The 22,768-nt window shown below is 36.9% G+C and overlaps 3 non-coding genes across 3 annotated transcripts; 2 read left to right on the forward strand and 1 right to left on the reverse strand.

Moving 5' to 3' along the window:
* Positions 1-4,147: 4,147 nt before the first annotated feature.
* Positions 4,148-4,313, forward strand: LOC131998208 (U1 spliceosomal RNA). The gene has a single exon (XR_009398660.1). It is a non-coding gene; the product is annotated as a U1 spliceosomal RNA (small nuclear RNA).
* A 2,531-nt stretch (positions 4,314-6,844) lies between these two features.
* Positions 6,845-7,010, forward strand: LOC131998197 (U1 spliceosomal RNA). Its single transcript, XR_009398648.1, has one exon. It is a non-coding gene; the product is annotated as a U1 spliceosomal RNA (small nuclear RNA).
* A 4,372-nt stretch (positions 7,011-11,382) lies between these two features.
* Positions 11,383-11,454, reverse strand: Trnad-guc (transfer RNA aspartic acid (anticodon GUC)). Its single transcript has one exon. It is a non-coding gene; the product is annotated as a tRNA-Asp (tRNA).
* Positions 11,455-22,768: the final 11,314 nt, after the last annotated feature.

Below are 22,768 nucleotides of genomic sequence, written 5' to 3' on the forward strand. Positions count from 1 at the left end.
ACAGATAAAAATAATTTTGAAAAACAACAACTTTGGTCGAAAAACGACTATTCCTGCAACAATTTATTTTGAATCTCAACGACCCAAAGTCGAAATTTGTTATTGAAAGGCACTCTTTGCAAGTTAACATATACATAACAACAACAACAATATATCCTTAAGCAAGACAAAAATGCCATCTTACCACCCCAACGCACGTGCTTTGCCTAGGGTGTTGTGTATTTGTTTTCTTTGTTCGGCTCGCGCTGCTTTGTCTCGTTCGTTTTACTACTGTTTTCGGGTTTTCCTCTGTCACTGTCTACTATTACCCTTAAAAACAAATTTCAATTATTTTGGTGCCACAGAGTATTGGGAACTTCTCTAGCCTACCGACATCATCTTCTTTATGATGAAATAAATCAATAAGTACTTCTGCACAGTAATAAGTGTCTCAATTAATTAAATTTAAAAAAAAGGTAAAGACCAATCTAAAAAATTTTTTTCTGAATACGAAATTCAGTCATGAATGGCATGGCAGTTTTTTGCTCTACATGGTAGCACGCCTATTTTAACAACTACCTCAACTAAAGAATTTGTTGAAAGTCAACAAAATTTTAATAATTTCAACAAATAATGTCTTCGATTCAATGCTAAAATTTGTGGAGAATATAAAGTTTCACATACAAATTTGCTAGTCTTAGAGTTATTTTTTCTGTGCAATATGTTTAACCCGAAATATTTTTCCCACAAAACTTAAGCCTTAATGGGTATGTAATATTCATCTCTAGTTCATATACAGGCGTTTGCATTAGCTTTAGTCAGACTATTGGACAACAACGATATTATGCCATGTTGGTGGCAGATATACATACTTCGTTTGAAGTGTCAGTTGGGTAAATGCAGGAAGGTGTAAGAGGAAAAAAAACCTTTCTCCCTCTCTACTTTAGCTACATGAAACTAAACAAGATTAATTATACCTGAAACATTAGTCAGTTATTGTTGAGCTTTGTGACTCGACTTGACTTCACACCAATACAATGAGGCAACAAGAAATGAAACTCCATCGTCCTTCGAGCTTAACACTGCATGAGTGAAACTTAGACTAGAACAACAATGGCTTGGCTTCCACTGAGTTCCAGCAGTGTTTCTAATTTAGCACAAGCATAATGGGAAGAATGAAGATGATGATGATGATGATGATGATGACGATGACGTCGACGATGTTGCCAGCAAGTCAAGTGGCTGCTGGCCTTCTAACCACTCCACCACAGCACTCCCTCTCATGCTCACTGTTGCTGTTTGATTTTTGCAGTATTGAATTTTCACACAATATTTCCGGTGTATCTATTTTCTTTCGAGTTTCGTGTTTACTACTTACCTACTTCACATTTGTCTGCCCTGCCCTGCGCTGCCCCACACACAAGGCTCCCCCTGTGGATAGGAGAACATGAAGCACTGCTGCTATTGCGAAAATGACACATGAAGAGAAAGTCAAGCAAAGCTTTTGTTGCTTCTTAAGGTAGAACAGCTCCAATCACACAGATGGAAGATTAATGAGATGTTGTATCATTTAGTGGAAGTGTTGTTTCAGCTAAGTGTCCTTGATTTTTGTATGCTCTACCATCGTTGTATATCCCCTGTGTCCATGTGTTAGTAAACGAGTGCTGTATAAATTCATTAAAGATTTGTAAATGGGGGAAGAAAAAAAATCGAACGAAAAAGATTTGTTTGTAATGATTGTGATTTATTTTGCTGCACAGAACGTCAAAGGGGTGTAACAACACTTTGCAGCATCACACAAATCACTTGGCCATCAAATGACCCCAATTCTGCAGAAAATTAACTGTTCACAGACGATTTAGAAATAATTCACAAATTTGTCATCGACAGTGTGGTGCTATACGTTGGTTGGCTGAAGAAGGGATATTGGATAGCCATCATTATTGACACAAATTTAATGAACCATTGGAAAACGAAGTATACCTGTAGCGAAAGGTAACTGAGAAAATCAGGAAGTTAACTTCATTAGAAAATAGCGAATGATTTAAATTCTATTCATTTGGGACTTGTCCCTTCAGATTTCGTTCTCAAAGAAGGCCTGACGTTACGTCGACAACTAATCATCTCATATATAAAGTTATAAACATTTAATCAACAATATCCCTATAGCCTAATAATGGCCTCGCCTTTTCGGCCGAACAACTGTCAAAACGCATTATAAACAAGTAAAAAGGCGTCAAGTTCGACCGGGCCGAACTTTGGAAACTCACCACCTCTGGCATATACATATGTAAACCACCTTTCGCCATAATCCGGTGAATAATAGCAGCTATATCGAAATATGGTCCGATGGACCAGATTTGACACGGATACTGAGTGGTCCAATAAGTATAAGTGATTGTTCAATTTTGTAGAACAAAATATTGGTCTTTTTGGTAGCCATATCCAAATATAGACCGATCTGAACCATATACAACACGGATGTCGAAATTTCAGCGATATTGGAATATAAATGTGCCTTTTATGGGACCAAGACTTTAAATTGGGAGATCGGTCTATAAGGCAGCTATATTCAAATTTGAAACGATCTGGGCCAAATTGAAGACGTATGCCAAAGGGCATAACGTAACTCACTGTCAATAAAATTTCGGCGAAACCAAACAAAAAATGAACCTTTTATGGGCTCAAAACCTTAAATCGAGAGATTGGTCTATATGACAACTACATATATCCAAATCTGGGGCAAATAAAAGAGGGATGTCGAAGAGCCTAACGCAACTCACTGTCCCAAATTTCGGCTAAATCGGACAGTTAATGCGCCTTTTATGGGTCTAAAACTTTAAATCGGGAAATCGATCTATATGCCAGCTATATCCAAATCTGGACCAATCGGGGCCAAATTGAAGAAGGATGTCGACTGTTTCAAATTTCAGCAAAATCGGATAATAAATGTGGCTTTTATGGGCCTAAGACTCTAAATCGGCGAATCGGTCTATATGGGGGCTATATAAAGATATCGTTCGATATAGCCCATCTTCGAACTTAACTTCGAACTTAACTGAACAATATCTCTATTTTTAAAGAATGAAGCGTGATTTACACAGACAGATTGATGGACATGGCTAGATCGTCTTAGATTTTTACGCTGATCAAGAAAATATATACTTTATATAGGGTCGGAAATGGATATTTCGATGTATTGCAAACGGAATGACAAAATGAATATACCGCCATCCTTTGGTGGTGCGTATAAACGCTGTCAAAAACGTCACTGTTGACAAATAAAAGGTGCATAAATCAAAGTGGAAACGGGGTTTGGAGATTATCTCAAATCAAGTGGATTTGGGCTCTAGTGAAAACATGGATTAATTTACGAAATTTATACTGCAATGAAACACATGAATGAGTGGTAAACATTTGTTTTTCTGTCCTTTTGAATGCTAAGTTACAAAAAGAAGACAATTCATAACTACTTACATATGTACAATGATTTGATAAGTGTCTCTTAATTTTTTCCAGGCGAATTTCCTAAAAAATCATCATAACGAGCATCCATGAATTATATGAGATTTAATATCAAATTTAAGTTCACTGTTTAATGCCCAACATGTCTACGAATATTCATGTTCAGCCTAATACAGAAGTAATAATGTTTTATTACTCTTTATGTGCAATATTATTCTAAGTAACCGTTGTCCCTATTATTTTTTTCCACCACTGTATGTGATCGCATATTGAATGACCATATTTTCACTCTTAGTCATTCATTTAATTCCCAATGCTGATAAGTAAGGCACCAAATAAACCCTCAACACAATACTAAAGCAGAAACCAATCTGTTTTGTTGTTGTTGTTTGTTCAACGTCATTCTGGTGCTGAAAATAAAACCCGCTACCTAACCATCAACCTTCTCCTAGCACACTACTCTACTCAGCACTGGTATGTGTTGTTTGTTTGTTGGCTTAGCACCCCCCATAGCAACTCACTTAGCTATACAATATATTCCATTGCTGTTATTATTGGGTTCACTGGTATTGTGTTTGGCTTCCATATAAATTTGTTATTTAGCGTTTATTTTGTGTTGCAAACTAAAGCTGATATTGAAAAGAATTCTCATATGGTTGTGGATAGCTAGAGTATGAAAGATCTGGTTTGAGCGGAGAAAAGCATACTTACCTGGCGTAGAGGTTAACCGTGATCAAGAAGGCGGTTCCTCCAGGGCGAGACTTAGTCATTGCACTTTGGATTGAGTTGACCCCTGCGATTATTCCTAATGTGAATAACTCGTGCGTGAAATTTTTGATAGCCGGGAATGGCGTTCGCGCCGTCCCGACCTTATACAATACATTTCAATTGCTTAAATCTTAAGAGATAGAAGCAGAGAGGGGACAACTGGAAAGAGAATGAAAGATAACTCTCAATTGTGTTTGAGAACGTTTTAATGCGTTTACGTGTTGGGGAGATTAGCAGGTACCAACTCTTTTTCACCATCTTTGTTACTGATATGCAAGGCACTAAATGACTCATCTCATCACAAGTATAATCAAAAACCTAGTTGTTTTGTTTACAAGTATGTGTAGTTTAGTTTGTTCAACGTTATTGCTGGAGAAAGGAGAAGTGTTGTCATTGGAGCGAAATTCGGGATGACCAGTGACAAAAGCTAAAGACACAACATGTTTGAATTGCTTAAGATATTTTGTTTTTCCATTTATTCCAACTGCAAAGAAACAAAGCAAAATACGAAAAAAATGTTTGAACCAATGCCCGAATTAAAACAACAAGTAAAAGCGTGCTAAGTTCGGCCAGGCCTAACCTGGGAAACCCATCATCATTAATTCTGCTAAAAATTTATACAAAATAAATTTAGTTGTAAGGTTATCCTACTTACCAAACTGCTGTCAAACCAGCAAAAACTAAAGCTTCTAGGCAGACCGGTTTAGACGGGAGCTATATCAGCTTATAGACTATAGCTTGGAAGTCGTAATAACACATCGCATGTACAATTTAAGCCAAATCGGACAAAGATTGCACCGATTTCTCGACTTGACTCAAGAAGTCAAATCGGGAGATGGGTTTATGTGGTAGCTATATCAGGGTAAAGACCGATTTGGATCGAACTTCGCACAGTAGTTGGAAGTCTTAACAAAACACTACATGCAAAATTTCAACGAAATCGGACAAAAATTGCGACATCCAGGGGCTCAAGAAGTCGAATCGGGAGATCGGTTTATATGGGAGCTTTATCAGGTTATGAACCGATTCGAAGCGTACATGGCACAGTTGTTGGAAGTTATAACGGAACACCACATAAAAAATTTCAGCCAAATCGGACAAAAATTGCGGCTTGTAAGGGCTCAAGAAGTCAAATCGGGAGATCGGTCTATATGGGAGCTATATCAGACTGTAAACGTTTAGGCCATTCTTGGCACAGTTATTGGAAGTCTTCACAGAACACTGCATGAAAAATTTCAACCACATCGGACAAAAATTGCGGCTTCCACAGGCTCAAGAAGTCAAATCGGGAGATCGGTTTATATGGGAGCTTTATCGATTGTGAACCGATTTAGGCCATACTTGGCACAGTTATTGGAAGCAAAATTTCAACCAAATCGGACAAAAATTGCGACATCCAGGGGCTCAAGAAGTCGAATCGGGAGATCGGTTTATATGGGAGCTTTATCAGGTTATGAACCGATTCGAAGCGTACATGGCACAGTTGTTGGAAGTCATAACGGAACTCCACATAAAAAATTTCAGCCAAATCGGACAAAAATTGCGGCTTGTAAGGGCTCAAGAAGTCAAATCGGGAGGTCGGTCTATACGGGAGCTATATCAGATTGGGCCATACTTGGCACAGTTATTGGAAGCAAAATTCCAACCAAATCGAACAAAAATTGCTGTTTCCAGGGGCTCTAGATGTCAAATCCGGAGGTCGGTTTATATAGGAGCTATATCAAGTTCTTGACCGATTTAGACCGTACTTTACACAGTCGTTAGAAGTCATACAGAACACTACATGCAAAATATCAGCCAAATCGGACAAATAATGCGGCTTCCAGGGGCTCAAGAAGTCAAATCGAGAGGTCGGTTTATACAGAAGCTGTGTGAAGTTCTTGACCGATTTAGTACGTACTTAGCACAGTTGTTAGAAGTTATAACGGAATTGTATAAAAATTGCGACTTCCCGGACCTCAAAAAGACAAATCGGGAGATCGGTTTATATGGCAGCTATATCTAAATCTGAACCCATATGGCCCATTTGCAGTCCCCAACGATCTACATCGATACTAAATATCTGTGCAAAATTTCAAGCGGCTAGCTTTACGCGTTCGACCTCTATTTCGATTTCGACGGACGGACGGGCAGAACGTCGAGACGATCAAGTATATATATATATTTTATGGGGTCTTAGACTAATATTAGGAGGTGCTAAAAACGGAATGACTAGACCCATGCTATGGCGGTGGATATAAAAACCCAAAAATGTTGCAACCCTCAATGTGAATCCAATTGGAATTCATCGAACAGATTGTGTCTTAAACGCGAGTTTTTTTAAGGTTTTGGGAAGACTAAGCAGAAACCCACACTTCTTCTTTTTCATCCTCTTTGTTTCTCACAGCACCCTACTCAGTACTGAAGTGTGTTGTTTGTTTGCTGGCTTAGCACCCCCCATAGCAACTCATTCAGGCATACAATATTTTTCATTTCTGTTGCTATTGGGTTCTTAGGTATTGTGTTCAGCTTCCATATCAATTTGTTATTTAGCGTTTATTTTGTGTTGCAAACTAAAGCTGACATTGAAAAGAATTCTCATACAGTTGTGGATAGCTAGAGTATGAAAGGTCTGGTTTGTGCGGAGAAAAGCATACTTACCTGGCGTAGAGGTTAACCGTGATCAAGAAGGCGGTTCCTCCAGGGCGAGACTTAATCATTGCACTTTGGATTGAGTTGACCCCTGCGATTATTCCTAATGTGAATAACTCGTGCGTGAAATTTTTGATAGCCGGGAATGGCGTTCGCGCCGTCCCGACCTTATACAATACATTTCAATTGATAATATGATAAAGAAATGGGAGATGGTGACAGAGAGGAAACTGGGATAGTCAAGAAGAAGATAATCAAGAATTACTTATTTCAGCAAAAAAAAGTGTGTGGGGATGAATGAAAACTGTGGACATTTGACCGAACACATATCTCGAAAATACCATTTTGCATACCACATTTTTTTTACGTATGAGGTAAAGCCAAATGTGAACAGCTACTAAAATAAAGAATATTTGCTTCTTTTACACAGCACTTGTTTCTAATTCCAGCACTTGTATTTTTGTCAAATTTATTTTAAGCAAAAAAATGGAAATCAGTGCATACCAGGGATGGAAAAGTCTGTATTTTTTTCACCCGAAGAGTACCATGGTACCCCTGTGACCGATTTAGTACAATTTGATGCATCAAGTATTTTTATACCCACCACGTTAAGATAGGGGGTATATTCATTTAGTTTGCAACACAGCGAAATATAGATTTCCGACCCTACAAAGTCAAAAAAAGTATTCATCATTCAATGTTTTTTTTTTAAGAAGTCTACAAAAGACAATTGGTATAAAAACATATTAAACTAATGATGCAGTAGTGCTTGTGTGATATATATGTACACAATTTCATTGTTTTTAAAGAAAAAAATAGTATTTATTGGAACAAAAAGGGCCATTTTACAGCTGAACACAAAAAATTAAACAAAAAAAGTATTCATCATTGCAAAAAAACAAAAAAATAAATAACATAATTTAAAAAAATTAATACTTTGTTATTCGACCACCGCGTCTTATAACTTCTTTTAAACGGTTTGACATCGATTGGACTAATTTAGCGGTTATATTTTGGTCTATATTGGTCCATTCCTCCATTATCACCTGTTGCATTTGACTCTTGCTCGAAAAATTGCGCGTTCTCAATTTGCGTTCGAGATGTTCCCAAAGATGTTCAATTGGGTTCAAGTCGGGACTTTGAGGAGGAGTTTTAATGACTTTGGGGCAGTTATACAGCATCCACATCTTGGTATTTAAAGCAGAATGTTTGGGGTCATTATCTTGATAATATTGAAAGTTATTACCAAGCCCAAGTTTTACAGCACTATCTTTTAAATTCCTCTTTAAAATGTCAATGTAATACTTATGATCCATTACTCCATTAATAATTTCAAGATTTCCCGCTCCTGAAGCCGCCATACACCCCCAAACCATTAAACCACCTCCACCATGTTTTACAGTAGCAACTGTGTTTCGTTCTTCAAGCTCTGTATTTGGTTTTCTGTACACTATGACCTTTCCATCGCACCCAAAAAGATTAAACTTGCTCTCGTCTGCAAAAATGACTGTTTCCAAAATGATTCGGGCTGTTTTACATACATTTTTGCGAAGTTTAGCCTTTTCACTCGGTTTATTTTATTTATAAAGGGCTTCTTACGTGCAGTTCTTCCTCTGTAACTATGCCTTTTGAGTGTATTTTGAATTGTTTGTGTAGTAACTTCCTTCCCTAAATATTCCATAGTGTTTTTACGAAGAATGGTCGCATTTGTCTTCGGAGTTTTCTGAACTTGCCGCACTAGCCAACGCACATCTCCAACTGAAAGTGCTTTTGGTCGACCAGATCTTGGTTTATTGTCAACAGTTTTCGTTTCTGTCCACTTTCTGATGATGGATTGTATAGTAGATCGTGGTCTATTTAATATTTCACTGATAGTTTTTTGAGTTAAACCATTCCTGTGGTGTTTTATTATCAAAACTTTTACCTCATCAGAAACCTCGTTTTGCTTACGACCCATTTTGACAAAAACTATATTTTCAATGAAATTAAATATTTGCTGTCAAGGGCAAAGCCTCCTTTACTAAATAAAACAGAAAAGGGGGATTCCCAAATAATATTTGAATTTGACTTTGATGATAGCACATCAATGATGAATACTTTTTTTGTTCTGTTTTTGGTGTTATTATATAAAATTGCATTTTTTGCGCTAATTAAATTTATTTTTTAAATTTATTTTAAAACATATTACGAAAAATAAACTATTGCATAAAACTGCATTATTTGTTTACTTTAAATTTTCTTCAATTACCCAAAATAAGTGAATTTATTATCAATTTTGCTAATGATGAATACTTTTTTTGACCGCTGTATGTATTTCGGATCGTCTTAAAATTCTTAGACGATGTCCGTGTGTCTGTCCGTCTATCCGTCACATATGCAAATGTTCGTGATTATTGGATATTAAATGCGATCTCTACCCTAATTGCATAAAACGGCAGAATGACTACCAAAACAAGGGTTACCTTGCACGTTTTTACGGACATTGGCTTCATAATTTCGTATTCAGTACTGCCAACGTTCTTCGTTATTGAACACAAGATATATTCCTTTAGAGGTAGTTACAGTTGCCCAGCAACAAAATATTGAATACACTTTCTGTCAAAATCAGTGATACGTGCAACTCTGATTTTGTGTACGTAACTAGTTCGGGCCATTTTTCTTTGTTTGTGTGTGTTATGGTTCTTAGCTATAATACAATACATACACACAACCAAAACTCGTTGACAGATAGTGCATTTCGCGAGAAAAAATTTTACTCAGCTGTTTACTTTTAAAAAGAGAATGTCCTTTAATTTGATGTATGAGGGATATGGATCGCCGAAGTCCCCAAATCATCAATTTTTCCCCTTTGAGATAAAACCACCCTAATGTATATCTCCCTATACCAATACATTTATCAAGTGATCTTCTCGAAATTGTGTACAACGATTTCCTCTATGATATCTACAAATGTGTGCGGATTTTGATCGAAATTCTTCATATCAAATATAAGCAAAATTGAATTTGAATGACTAAGCCTGCATACCCAATACTTGTAGCCTATATAAATAACGGCTTTGTCCGATATTAGTCCATTCTTACCTGTTATTTGAATTGAAACCCCAAATTAGACAAATGAAAAAAAAAAAACAAGTAAAAGCGGCTAAGTTCGCCCGGGCCGAATCTTATATACCCTCCACCATGGATCGCATTTGTCGAGTTCTTTAACGGTATCTCTTTTTAGATAAACAAAGGATAAAAGAAAAGAATTGCTTTGCTAATTGAACTGAATGTTGGAGACCACAGTAGAAGTATATGTGTAAAATTTCAGCCAAATCGAATAAGAATTGGACCTTTTAGGGGCTCAAGAAGTAAAATAGGGAGATCGGTATATAGGGGAGCTGTATCAGGCTAAAGACCGATTAAGACCATATTTGACACGTATGTTGGATGTCATGGAAGTCGTTGTACAAAATTTCAGCCCAATCGGATAATAATTAGGCCTTCTTCAGGCTCAGTAAGTCAAAATCCCAGATCGGTTTATATGGCAGCTATATCAGGTTATAGACCGATATGACCCATATTTGGCACAGTTTTTGGAAGTCATAACATAACAACTCATCCAAAATGTTAGCCAAATCGGATAGGAATTGCACCATCTAAAGGCTCAAGAAGTCAAGACCCCAGATCGGTTTATATGACAGCTATATCAGGTTATGGACCGATTTCAACCATACTCAACACAGTTGTTGGAAATCATAACAGCTATATCAGGTTATAGACCGATATGAGCCATATTTGGCACAGTTTTTGGAAGTCATAACATAACACCTCATGCAAAATTTCAGCCAAATCGGATATAAATTGCACCCTCTAGAGGCCCAAGAAGTCAAGACCCCAGATCAGTTTATATGACAGCTATATCAGGTTATGGACCAATTTGAACCATACTCAAATTTCAGCCAAATTGGATGAGAATTGCGTCCTCTAGCGGCTCAGGAAGTCAAGATCCTAGATCGGTTTATATGGCAGCTATATCAAAACATGGACCGATATGGCCCATTTACAATTCCAACTGACCTACACTAATAAGAAGTCTTTGTGCAAAATTTCAAGCGGATAGCTTTACTCCTTTGAAAGTTAGCGTGATTTCGACAGACAGACGGACGGACGGTCGGACATGGCTAGATCGACTTAAAATGTCATGACGATCAAGATTATATATACTTTATGGGGTCTTAGACGAATATTTCGAGGAGTTACAAACAGAATGACGAAATTAGTATACCCCCATCCTATGGTGGAGGGTATAAAAAAAAATACAAAATTGGTTTGCTTTGTGCCAATTTTCTACCAAACGGGATAAGAAATGTGTTCTGACCAATCATATCAAAAGGTTTATTCTCTATAGGTGCTATTCACTTAATAAGTCGTGATAATCACAGAAACAAAAAGACTTTAAAGGGTCTCTGAACAATTTTTCAAGGTTTTTTAAAAGAAAAAAACAAACAAATGAAAGCTACTTATATGATGGAGGGTATAAAAAAATCATATGTATATCTCCCCGACGGGGAATTGAACCCCGGTCTCCCGCGTGACAGGCGGGGATACTAACCACTATACTATCGAGGATGCTGTGGTTCTAGTAATCTTCAAGCAATAAGATTACGTTTATTGCGAACGGAAATGTCATGCTTCTAGCACAGTAGAGGTAATAAGATTGTCACGAGCTACTTATTCTTTAAGAAATATGAATCATATGAAAACAATGTTGTCCATTGGTCGTGCAATGACTTGTGTGTGGCGAATTTGAAATTGTTTTGACTTGATGACACCATTTCCAAATGAAAGACCGAAATGACATTAATTTAAATTTCTTATGAAAATCATCACACACAAATTACAAAATATGTTTATTCCAATATTATTGCAAAAAGCATAATTGGTAGACAACATGTCTGTTGATTAGGCAAATTCTTTCAATTAAAAGCTTTAGAATAAATCTTTAAATTTAAGCGAAAAAATACAAATTGCGATAAAAAAAAACCCCGATAGAAACCTTCCCTTAACTAAAACGTGGTGTTTATATATTGGGTTGCCCAAAAAGTAATTGCGGATTTTTCATATAGTCGGCGTTGACAAATTTTTTCACAGCTTGTGACTCTGTAATTGCATTCTTTCTTCTGTCAGTTATCAGATGTTACTTTTAGCTTGCTTTAGAAGAAAGTATAAAAAAACATATTCGATTAAAGTTCATTCTAAGTTTTATAAAAAATGCATTTACTTTCTTTTAAAAAATCCGCAGTTACTTTTTGGGCAACCCAACAACATTTTAGATTAAGGAATGTTTCATGAAATTCTAGGTTTAATTACAAAACATCAGATTACTAGAAATGGTGTAATAGAGTGCCCTTTGTCGTCTGCTAAGATGCTTACATAAACATTAAAGTAAGAATAAACAAAAAACACTTGCGATCTCCCCGACGGGGAATTGAACCCCGGGAGACCGGGGTTCAATTCCCCGTCGGGGATACTAACCACTGACAGGCGGGGATACTAACCACTATACTATCGAGGATATTGCAAATAAAAGCTGTCAACTGGTTACTGACTTACTTAGTAGACTATTACAGAACGTTTGTCAACTGTTGGATTTACTATTGGGTTGCCCAAAAAGTAATTGCGGATTTTTTAAAAGAAAGTACATAAATGCATTTTTTATAAAACTTAGAATGAACTTTAATCAAATATATTTTTTTTACACTTTTTTCTAAAGCAAGCTAAAAGTAACAGCTGATAACTGACAGAAGAAATATGCAATTACAGAGTCACAAGCTGTGAAAAAATTTGTCAACGCCGACTATATGAAAAATCCGCAATTACTTTTTGGGCAACCCAATAAAATCCAAACTAGCCAACGTTACCATTAAGAAATTTAGTAAAAGGTGCAGAAATTTTAGAAACAAAAGAGAGAAAGAAAAAAAGAGAAACAAAATTGGAATTTTCTAAAAAAAAATTTAACAACAAAAAAAAAAAAAAATATACCAGTAAGGAAAGGCCAAAGTCGGGCGGCGCCGCTATATAATACCCTACAACTAATTTACATATATAAATCGGGATATATGTATATGAGAGCTACATCTAAATCTGAACAGAATTTTTTCGAACAGATCGTTTTGTTATATATGCGAGCTATATTCAAATCTGAACCGATATCGATGAAATCTTGCAGATATATTAAGATCGGTAACAAAACAATCCGTGCCAAATTTTTGAAAATTGTAGTGACTACGGCCATTATAGTCAAATCGGGCCATACATATATATGGGAGCTATATCTAAATCTAAACCGGTTTTGATAAAATCTGGCAGATATGTTAAGATCAGTAACAAAACAATCCATGCCAATTTTTGTGCAGATCGGTTGAAAATTTTATTTACTACAGCCATTAAAGTGCAAATCGGGCCATACATACATATATATGGGAGCTATATCTAAATCTGAACCGATTTTGATGAAATCTTGCAAATATGTTAAGATCAGTAACAAAACAATCCATGCCAATTTTTGTGCAGATCGGTTGAAAGTTTTAGTTAGTACAGCCATTAAAGTGCAAATCGGGCGACACATATATATGGGAGCAATACATATCTAAACCGATTTTGATGAAATCATGCAAATATGTTAAGATCAGTAACAGAACAATCCGTGTCAATTTTTGTGCACATCGGTTGAAAAGTGTAGTCACTACAGCCATTATAGTGCAAATCGGGCGACACATATATATGGGAGCAATATCTAAATCTGAACCGATTTTGATGAAATCATGCAGATATATTAAGATCAGTAACAAAACAATCCGTGCCAAATTTTGTCCAGATCGGTGGAAAGTTTTAGTTACTACATCCAATAAAGTGCAAATTGGGTGATGTATGTATATATACATAGGAGCTATGTCTAAATCTGAACCGATTTTGATGAAATCTTGCAGATATCTTAACAATCCGTGCCAAATCTCGTGCAGATCGGTTGAAAATTTTAGTTACTACAGCCATTTAAGTGAGGCGATACATATATATATATATGGGAGCTATATCTAAATCTGAACCGATTTTGATGAAATCGATAGCGTTCGTCCTTGTGCCAAAAAGTTACATGTACAAAACTTCGTGACCATTACGACCTGTACCTTGATTACAAGAATACATTGACTCCAAGACGGACATGGCTAAATCGGATCAGAAAGTGATTCTGAGTCGATCGGTATACTTATCAATGGGTCTTGCTCTTCTCCTTCTTTGCGTTGCAAACAAATGCAAAAACTTATACTGTAACTTATACTGTATATACTGTAACTTATACTATATATATATATATATATATATATATATATACTTATATATATGCTTATATACCCTGTACCACAGTGGTGGTGCAGGGTTAATAAATACGAGGAATTGCTACAACTTAAACATTAACCGCTTTCGTGTATTAGGTTAGGTTACGTGGAAAAAAGGGAAGGGCGGATATTAATCCGGCCCATGCCACTATAGACATACACCTAAGCCAGTAATCGGCTTGTTGTGCGCTCTAAAACTAACCTCGAAAAGAGAATTTTAAGTTGGAAAATCCGTACTACTTACAAAATCTTTGTTTTCCGTAACACTCCCCTAAGTTGGTTCATGTCTGGTATTGTATCCACACCTAAGTGCCGGTATCAGTAAGACGCGAAAGCCGGGCAATGACATAGGAAATGCGCTAACGGCTCATCATCGAGTATTAAAAAATTTAAATGTTGGAAAATATTTGTTGACAACATGTTTTTTTGAGAAAAAACCTTTTTGTCTGTTTTCGCTCTTTTATTTTGATCTTTAAAATTTTTTCGTAATTTTGAAAACATCTTCCAGCTCGAGATCATATTCAATGCTTTCTATTCAAAGAATAGCATAGCAATGAACTTATAAAAGTAAAGTAGAGCAAGTGTGTATTATTACTCAAAACACTTTGACTGGCTTGGTGGATCATGATTTCTGATACGCCATGTATCTTCATCAACACCTTTGTCAAATCTATTAAGGTGTCCTACATACCCAAACACTATTGAGCACGGTGTAGAGCATGCTTTTGTTTCCAAGTAGTTAGCGCAGTAAGAGAGAGAAAAGCCTTACTTTCCACCATTCCGATACCAACTAATCATCAATGCCAAGAATAACAAACACAAACTGGAGTCTACACCGTACTCAATAGTCTTTGGGTATACGTACACACCTTAATCAATTTGCATATGTGTTGATGAAGATACACGGCGTATCAGAAATCATGATCCACCAATCCAGTCAAAGTTTTTTGAAAAATAACACACACTTGCTCTAGTTCTAAGTTCTTTGCTATGCTATTCTTTGAATAGAAAGCATTGAATATGATCTCGAGCTGGAAGATGTTCTCAAAATCAAGAAGAAATAACATTTTGATAAAAATTTTACTTTAGAAAAATAGTTTGCGACAAAAGGCGCATTTTCACTACATTTTCCACAAAAAAATAAAGTAAATAAAAGCATTTTACAGACAACACTTCAAGGCGGAATTAAAAAGGTGGTCTCACACAAACAGCTGTTAACAGCCGGCCAGGTTTGACGGATCTAAGATGTCAGATTTTTGTTTGCATTCTCTTCGTTGTTATCTTGTCTCTCGCATGTTCTTTGCTCATGTACGCACACGTATACACACATACATACACAAATTTCTTTATGTGAGTTGGAAAATGTCAATTGACAAATTTACGACCATATCAATATGGGGCTGAAATGAAAAGTTTTTGGCAGTAAAGCATGATTCTGATACCAATACAACACCGCCCAAATAGGACGTATTTGCTGACCATTGCAATATGGGGATCAAATAAGAGGTATTTTCGAGTAGAACACGAATCTGATATATATATATTTTCAGGGCCTAGTAACTGAGCGGTCACCCCATCCCCCATAACACTCCCAAACCGCACATATTTGCCGACTATGGAAATATGGGGCTTAAATAAAAGGTATTTGGGAAGGTAGAGCACGAATCCGATATCAACATTCAGGAGGTCCCCATAACTACCCCCAATTAGGACGTATTTGCTTACCATGACAATTTGGATCTTAAAGAGAGTAGGGCTCGATATTGATAGTTTCTAGGGCTCATACACCAAACCGGACATATTGGCTAGCTTTGCAATAAGGAATTTAAATGAAAGGGTTTTGAGATTAGAAAACGAATTTGTTATCCAATTTTAAGGCCGATGGCAATATGGGATTCAAATAAATGGTATTTGAGAATAGAGCACTGTGCTGATTTATTTTCAGGGCTTAGTGGATGCAGGACCACCCTACTCCCCAAAAGACCCCTAAATCGGGCATATTTACCGACCTTGTCAACAAATGAAAGGTATTGGGGAGTAGAACATGAAATTGATACCCACTTTCGGGAATAATTTTCTGAGGGTCTACCCCTTTCCCAAAATAGACCAAAAACAGCAATTATTTACTGACCATCGCAATGAGGCTCAAATAAAGGTATTTGGTAGTAGAATAAGAATCTGATATCCAAATGTGGGACCATGTATTTGGGCCACCGCCCTTTCCCAAAACATTCCCTAAGAGTAAAAAGTGGGTAAATTTTTACTCTTTGGGGGGTGTTTTGGGAATATTTTTGGCAATATGTAGCTAAAATGAATGATATTTGAGATTAGAAAACGAATTTGATAACCAATTTTGGGGCCAAGTGTGTGGGGGACGTTTCATTCCATAAACTTCCCTTAAACTATTGGCAATATGGGGTTTAAATGAAGGGTATTTGAGAGTAGAGCGCGATGCTGATATTTTTTTTTCGGGCTAAATGTTTGGGGGACCACCTCATACTCGAAAACAGCCCCAAAAAGGACTTGCATTTCATATTTACCGTATGGGACTCAGATGAAAGGTAGAACACTTAATTCATACCCTCTTCGGAACCACATCTCTGCGACTCCACATTACCCTCCAAACCCATCAACCACCAACTTGGGCTCTTCCCCCACCTTCCTCCCCAAAAAAAAAGTCCCCATGAGAAGATCGGTCTCCAACAAAGTCTCTTAAGAATGTAGTACATCTAACATCCAAACTTAAAAGACCTTAAATTTTCGTAGAATGGAAATGCTAATTTGCCCCTGAACATTTCATTAAGGAACTGAGGCAAACTTCTCACAAATCAATGAGTGCTGAATTCAATTTTAAGATCAATGATAAGGGACCTCCTATTTATAGCAGAGTCTGAATGGCGTACCGCAGAGCGGCACCTGTTTGGGAAGATGTTTTTACATGGCAAAGTACCTCACAAATGTCGCCAGAATAAGGTGGGGATAACCGCAGCTGAAAAATTGTCTGATGTTCCTGCTAGGATTCGAACTCAGGCGTTCAGCGTCGTGCTAACCTATGCGCGGACATGCTAATCTCTGCGCGGACATGCTAACCTCTGCGCGGACATGCTAACCTCTGCGCGGACATGCTAACCTCTGCGCGGACATGATAACCTCTGCGCGGACATGCTAATCTCTGCGCTACGGTGGCCTCCGTAGTATTTCACTAAAAGCCCTTTAATTGTCGAAAATAAATATTCAAAGGATAATTTTACTCCATATATTGTAAGAGAAGGCGCAGCGGCACGGGCAAGGTTCAGCTAATAACTGTATATAGTTTACTCTTAAGCAACACAGTTTTTCATAGCCATCAAATATCAAAGCCATAACACAAAACTTTACTCATCCGTAATTAATTTTCTACCCTCAGAAGCCAGAGCTCATCCTTCAGTTAATTATAAACAGAAGGTAAAGGCAAAAAAAAAAAACAAACCAACAGCAAAACGGCAAAACAGATGCAGCAGCACAAAACGTGGAATAGTGAAAATAAAGTTTCTTATTATCGCAACGGATAATGGCGATGGGGCGAACTGAGACAAAGTCAAAGGAGCTAAGAGTCGAGAACAACATGATATCAGTGGATTAACTTTGAACATTTAATCACTATAATTCCACTCCAATCTCAATTAAAAGTAGTTTGCAACGTAAACAATAATTGCTTAGTAATTGAATCAAATTTTCATTTAGTTGCAGTTTGAAATCGATATTGGATAGCAACACAAACTGACACAACATAATATGGCAAAATGGAAGAGAGTTGCCATTGAAAAGGAATTTGAAACTAGAAGAAAAAAATTCTTCCATATCATTTATATTTATTATAAATTAATTAAAATTAATTTTTGCTATCAAATTGACTAAAATTTCAATTGAAGAAAAAAAAACAACAGTTTTTCAAATTTCTAATACAAATTATTAAACTAGAAATATGTATGAAGCAGATTTACCATCAAGAAAACGCTGCCTAGAATGTCGCTGGCAGCCCCAGCACTAGGTACCGATCCATCTAAAAATCACGAATACAGAAACATCAACAAGAAATAATAGAACTCCCGGATGACGACCTATGGATTCAGAACACTGTTTATGACTGGAACATGGAACGTCGGAACTCTCTCAGAAGCATCGAGATATTACCAAGTCCGTAATGAGATATCAAACTACAACCTAGATATTCTTGGTTTAAGTGAAGTATTGTACGATGGCCGAAATCCGGAACTATCGATCTTCAAGGTGTATACCACTTAATTTTTTCAGGTAATAAAATCCACCGAATAAATGGGCTCGGTATTTTACTGTCGCCGAAAGCAAAGCGAGCTCTTCTATCATACAATGTTATATCTGAACGCATCATGACGGCAAGATTAAGTTCAATATTCCGCAAAATATCTATTGTACAAATCTAAGTTTTTATAAATCGCTGCTTGCGACAAATACTTCGAATTTTCTGGCCAAATCGTATTTCAAATGAGAAATTGCAAATGAGAACAAACACTTCCCCTGGCGATGTAAAAATCCGGAAGCGAAAATGGACTTGGTTGGGTCATATCCTACCCTGACCGCGCGTTGAAATAGCGACAAATATCCTACTGGACTGGAACTCGCAAGGACAGCGAAGGAGGGGACGCACGAAAACAGAGTTGGAATCGATCCATACATATTTTGGAATCAGGCCAAGGCTTTGGCCAACGAAAGAGCTAGATGGAGAGAGCTGCACGAAAACAGAGTTGGAATTGATCCATATATATTTTGGAATCAGGCCAAGGCTTTGCCCAACGAAAGAGCTAGATGGAGAGAGCTTGTTGATGCCCTATGTTCAACCTATATTAAATATACTTCATTTGTCCATTCTATCTATAGAAAATCGGCAACTTTTAACCGGATTAGAGTATGAAACATAAACGTGGAACTCTTCATTAACCTTACCACTGTTTTATTTTTTGCTTCTGTAGGATTTAAAACCATTCATTGGTTAATACAAATACAAGAGAAGAACGAATACCAACAGATAAGATAACAAAGGCACAAACACAGACAAACGGCAGTAAAATGGACATAAAACATAATGGGAAAACTAGCGAAGGATTCCATGTTTTTTTTTTTTTTTTTTTGAATGAACTGCATGAGTGGATGGAAAAGAAAAGTAAAGCATGCATCCATAGTTCACAATGGATATTGAAAAATCGAAAATCTCAACGACCCGCAATCACTGATACTGTTTCTCTTACATGTAGTAAAGGACAATGGTTGAACCATAGCCAATGGTCAACGAGGACTTAGACAACAACACTCACATACATACACACATACACTCAGCTACAAAGGCATACAAAAATCCTTTGGATTGATTGGCATAGAGGATTCTCTTGTTATTGCTGCTCACTGCACATTGCATTTGATCAACAATAACAATAACAACAGCAACCTAATCCTTCAATGAGTTACAGTTTATCAACATCGCAGCAAATACACAGACTAGTTAATATGGGAAAAATAATGAAACTATGGTGAAGGCGAAAAAATGGTATAAATACTTTTTGTTAACTTTAATCGTTTATTGTATTGTAATTAGATGGGTCTAATCTAATCAGGTTATATCTATCGCCATAGAATGAGGGGTGCACTGATTTTGTTATTCTATTTGCACCACATATGAGAATTTTCATATCTGTCCCGATGATAAAGCTGCGAAATGGCTAACCATTGTGTACTCCAATGTGTCAAGCAAAGAAGAGGTATCATGAGAAACGTCTTTTGCGCCAGAAGAAGCAAAAAATGAGTGTGGCAAATCTAAATTTCCAGGGGCCAGAATAAACGTTGAAAATTTGACCAAAGATATGAAATGTAGAATTAAATACAGATAGTGCGCTTGGGATATGGAAAAAGCCTTTCCGACAGCTGTTGGTATTCCATAGTAGCGGCGACGAGAATACTATAGAACCTTTACCAGAGGGTATAACAATAAAAAACCTGATGGCGTATAAGGTACACCGCCTAGAAGAACAACAGGACAGCAAGAGCCGAATAGACGACGAAATCATTTGAGACTGGAGGCGATACGCTGATTGGGCGTATGAATAGTACAGCTGGTAAAATATCGATGGCACTATCGATATGAATAGTAGAGCTGGCTAAATATCGATGGCACTATCGATATTTAATTTTTTGACTGAATATCGACTGATATTTTTCCGATGGATACTATCGCAAAAGTTTAATTTTTTGCAAAAATAAGCAATCCGACACTGAATGTATTCTTTAGGATATATTGCGCATATAGAGGGCGCAATTTTCATCCGATTAGACAAACATTTTGTACAATGATTTCTCTCATAACTTCCAAATGACTTTATTTACATTGGTTTCAATTGGTATGTGGATTGATATTGATATCCTAATTTTTACTTCTCATTTTTGTTTGAAATATAGGTGATGGGAAATTAACGATAGTATCGATATTTACTATTAAAACTATCGAAAATATCGAATGTTGCTATTATCGATAGTTTGCCAGCTCTTTTGAATAAAGCCGGCGAACTATCGATAATCGCAACTTTCGATATTTTCAAATATAAATATCGATAGTATCGTTTATTTCCCATCACCTATATTTCAAACGAAAACTAGTAAAAGCGTGCTAAGTTCTATCGGGCCGAATCTTGGGAACCCACCACCATGGATTGTGCTAAAAATTTATGCAAAATAAATTTAGTTGAAGGATTATAGATCATTTGGACCGTAATTGGCATAACTATTGGAAGTCATAACAGAACACTACGTGCAAAATTTCAGCCAAATCGGACAAAAATTGCGGCTTGTAAGGGGCAAGAAGTCAAATCGGGTGATCAGTTTATACGGGAGCTATATCAGGTTACAAACCGATTCGGATCGTACTTAGCACAGATGTTGGTAATCACAACGGATAAAAATAAATCGGACAAAAATTGCGGCTTGTAAGGGTTCAAGAAATCAAATCGGGAGATCGGTTTATGTGAAAGCTATATCACGTTGTACGCCGCTTTGGACCGTCCTTGGCATAGTTGTTGGAAGTCATAACAGAACACTACATGCAAATTTTCAGCTAAATCGGACAAAAAATGGGGCTTGTGAGGGGCCAAGAAGTCAAATCGGGTGATCGGTTTATATGGGAGCTATACCACGTTGTAAATCGATTTGGACCGCACTTGGCACAGTTATTGGAACTCATAACAGAATACTACATGCAAGATTTTTGCCAAATCGGACGAAAATTGCGGCTTGTAAGGACAGAAGAAGTCAAATCGCGAGATCGGTTTATATGGGAGCTATATCAGATTATAGTCCCATTCGGACCGTACTTGGCACAGTTGTTGGAAGTCCTTACAGAATACTACGTGCAAAATTTCAGCCTAATCGGTAAAAAATTGCAGCTAGTAAGGGCTCAAGAAATCAAATCGGAGTTTGGCTTATGTGGGAGCTTTATCTAAATCTCAACCGATGGGTCATTAGCAATCCACATCGACCTAGCCTTGCACCTTCGACCGCTATCGTGATTTCGACAGACCGACGGATGTGGCTAGATCGACTCAGAATGTCGAGACGATCAAGAATATAACGAGTGATTTTTTAGCTATTATCTTTTTGGCAACACTTCACTTCAACAGCTCGTGCGTGTTTCGTGCACGTTTGATCCATAATTTAACCATCGTTGTTCGTTTGTAAGACGATTCTTACACGCTTGCAAATTTATGAATTTTTATATCAAACTGTAAGAAAGTTCATCGCGCGCTTCTTCCATTGAGCGACGACGATAATTTTTCGCTCAATGGGTACGTAAATAAGCAGAATTGCCGATTTTGGAGTGAAGATTAGCCAGAAGCATTGCAAGAGCTACCAATGCATCCAGAAAAAGTCACAGTTTGGCGCGGTTTATGGGCTGGTAACATCATTGGACCGTGCTTCTTCAAAGATAATGCGAATCATAACGTAACTGTGAATGGTGAGCGACCAAAATGCAAGAGGTTGACTTGCATGACATGTGATTTCAAGAAGACGGTGGCATATGCCGTGAGATACCGGCCGAATATATGCCAAAAAAACTAAGAGGATGGACCATTTGAGGCGCAGTCACGATCAACATTTGCATAAAATAATCGCCAAACATTAAACAATATGAACCGTACTATTGATTCAAATAAAGATTTCATAAATTTTTCTGAATTTTACGTGTTTTTTTTTTAATATTTCCTATAGCTCTTAAAAAATCACCCTCTGTTAGCCAATCATGGAAATATGCGACTCAAATTAAAGGTATTTAGGAGCAGAAATAGAATATGATATCCAAATATGGAACCAAGCGTTTGAGGGTCCGCTCATCGCAAATCGGATATATTTATTGGCAATGACATTTAGAAGTAAGCAAGGACTTGTTATCCACTTTCGGGGTCCAAACTATAACCCAAACTATAATTTCAGCAAAATTTTCTCTAAGGACAAAATTTCGATGAAGATTTCTTTAAAGATAAAAATTT

This window comes from Stomoxys calcitrans, chromosome 5, assembly GCF_963082655.1.
Source record: "Stomoxys calcitrans chromosome 5, idStoCalc2.1, whole genome shotgun sequence".
Taxonomy (NCBI): domain Eukaryota; kingdom Metazoa; phylum Arthropoda; class Insecta; order Diptera; family Muscidae; genus Stomoxys; species Stomoxys calcitrans.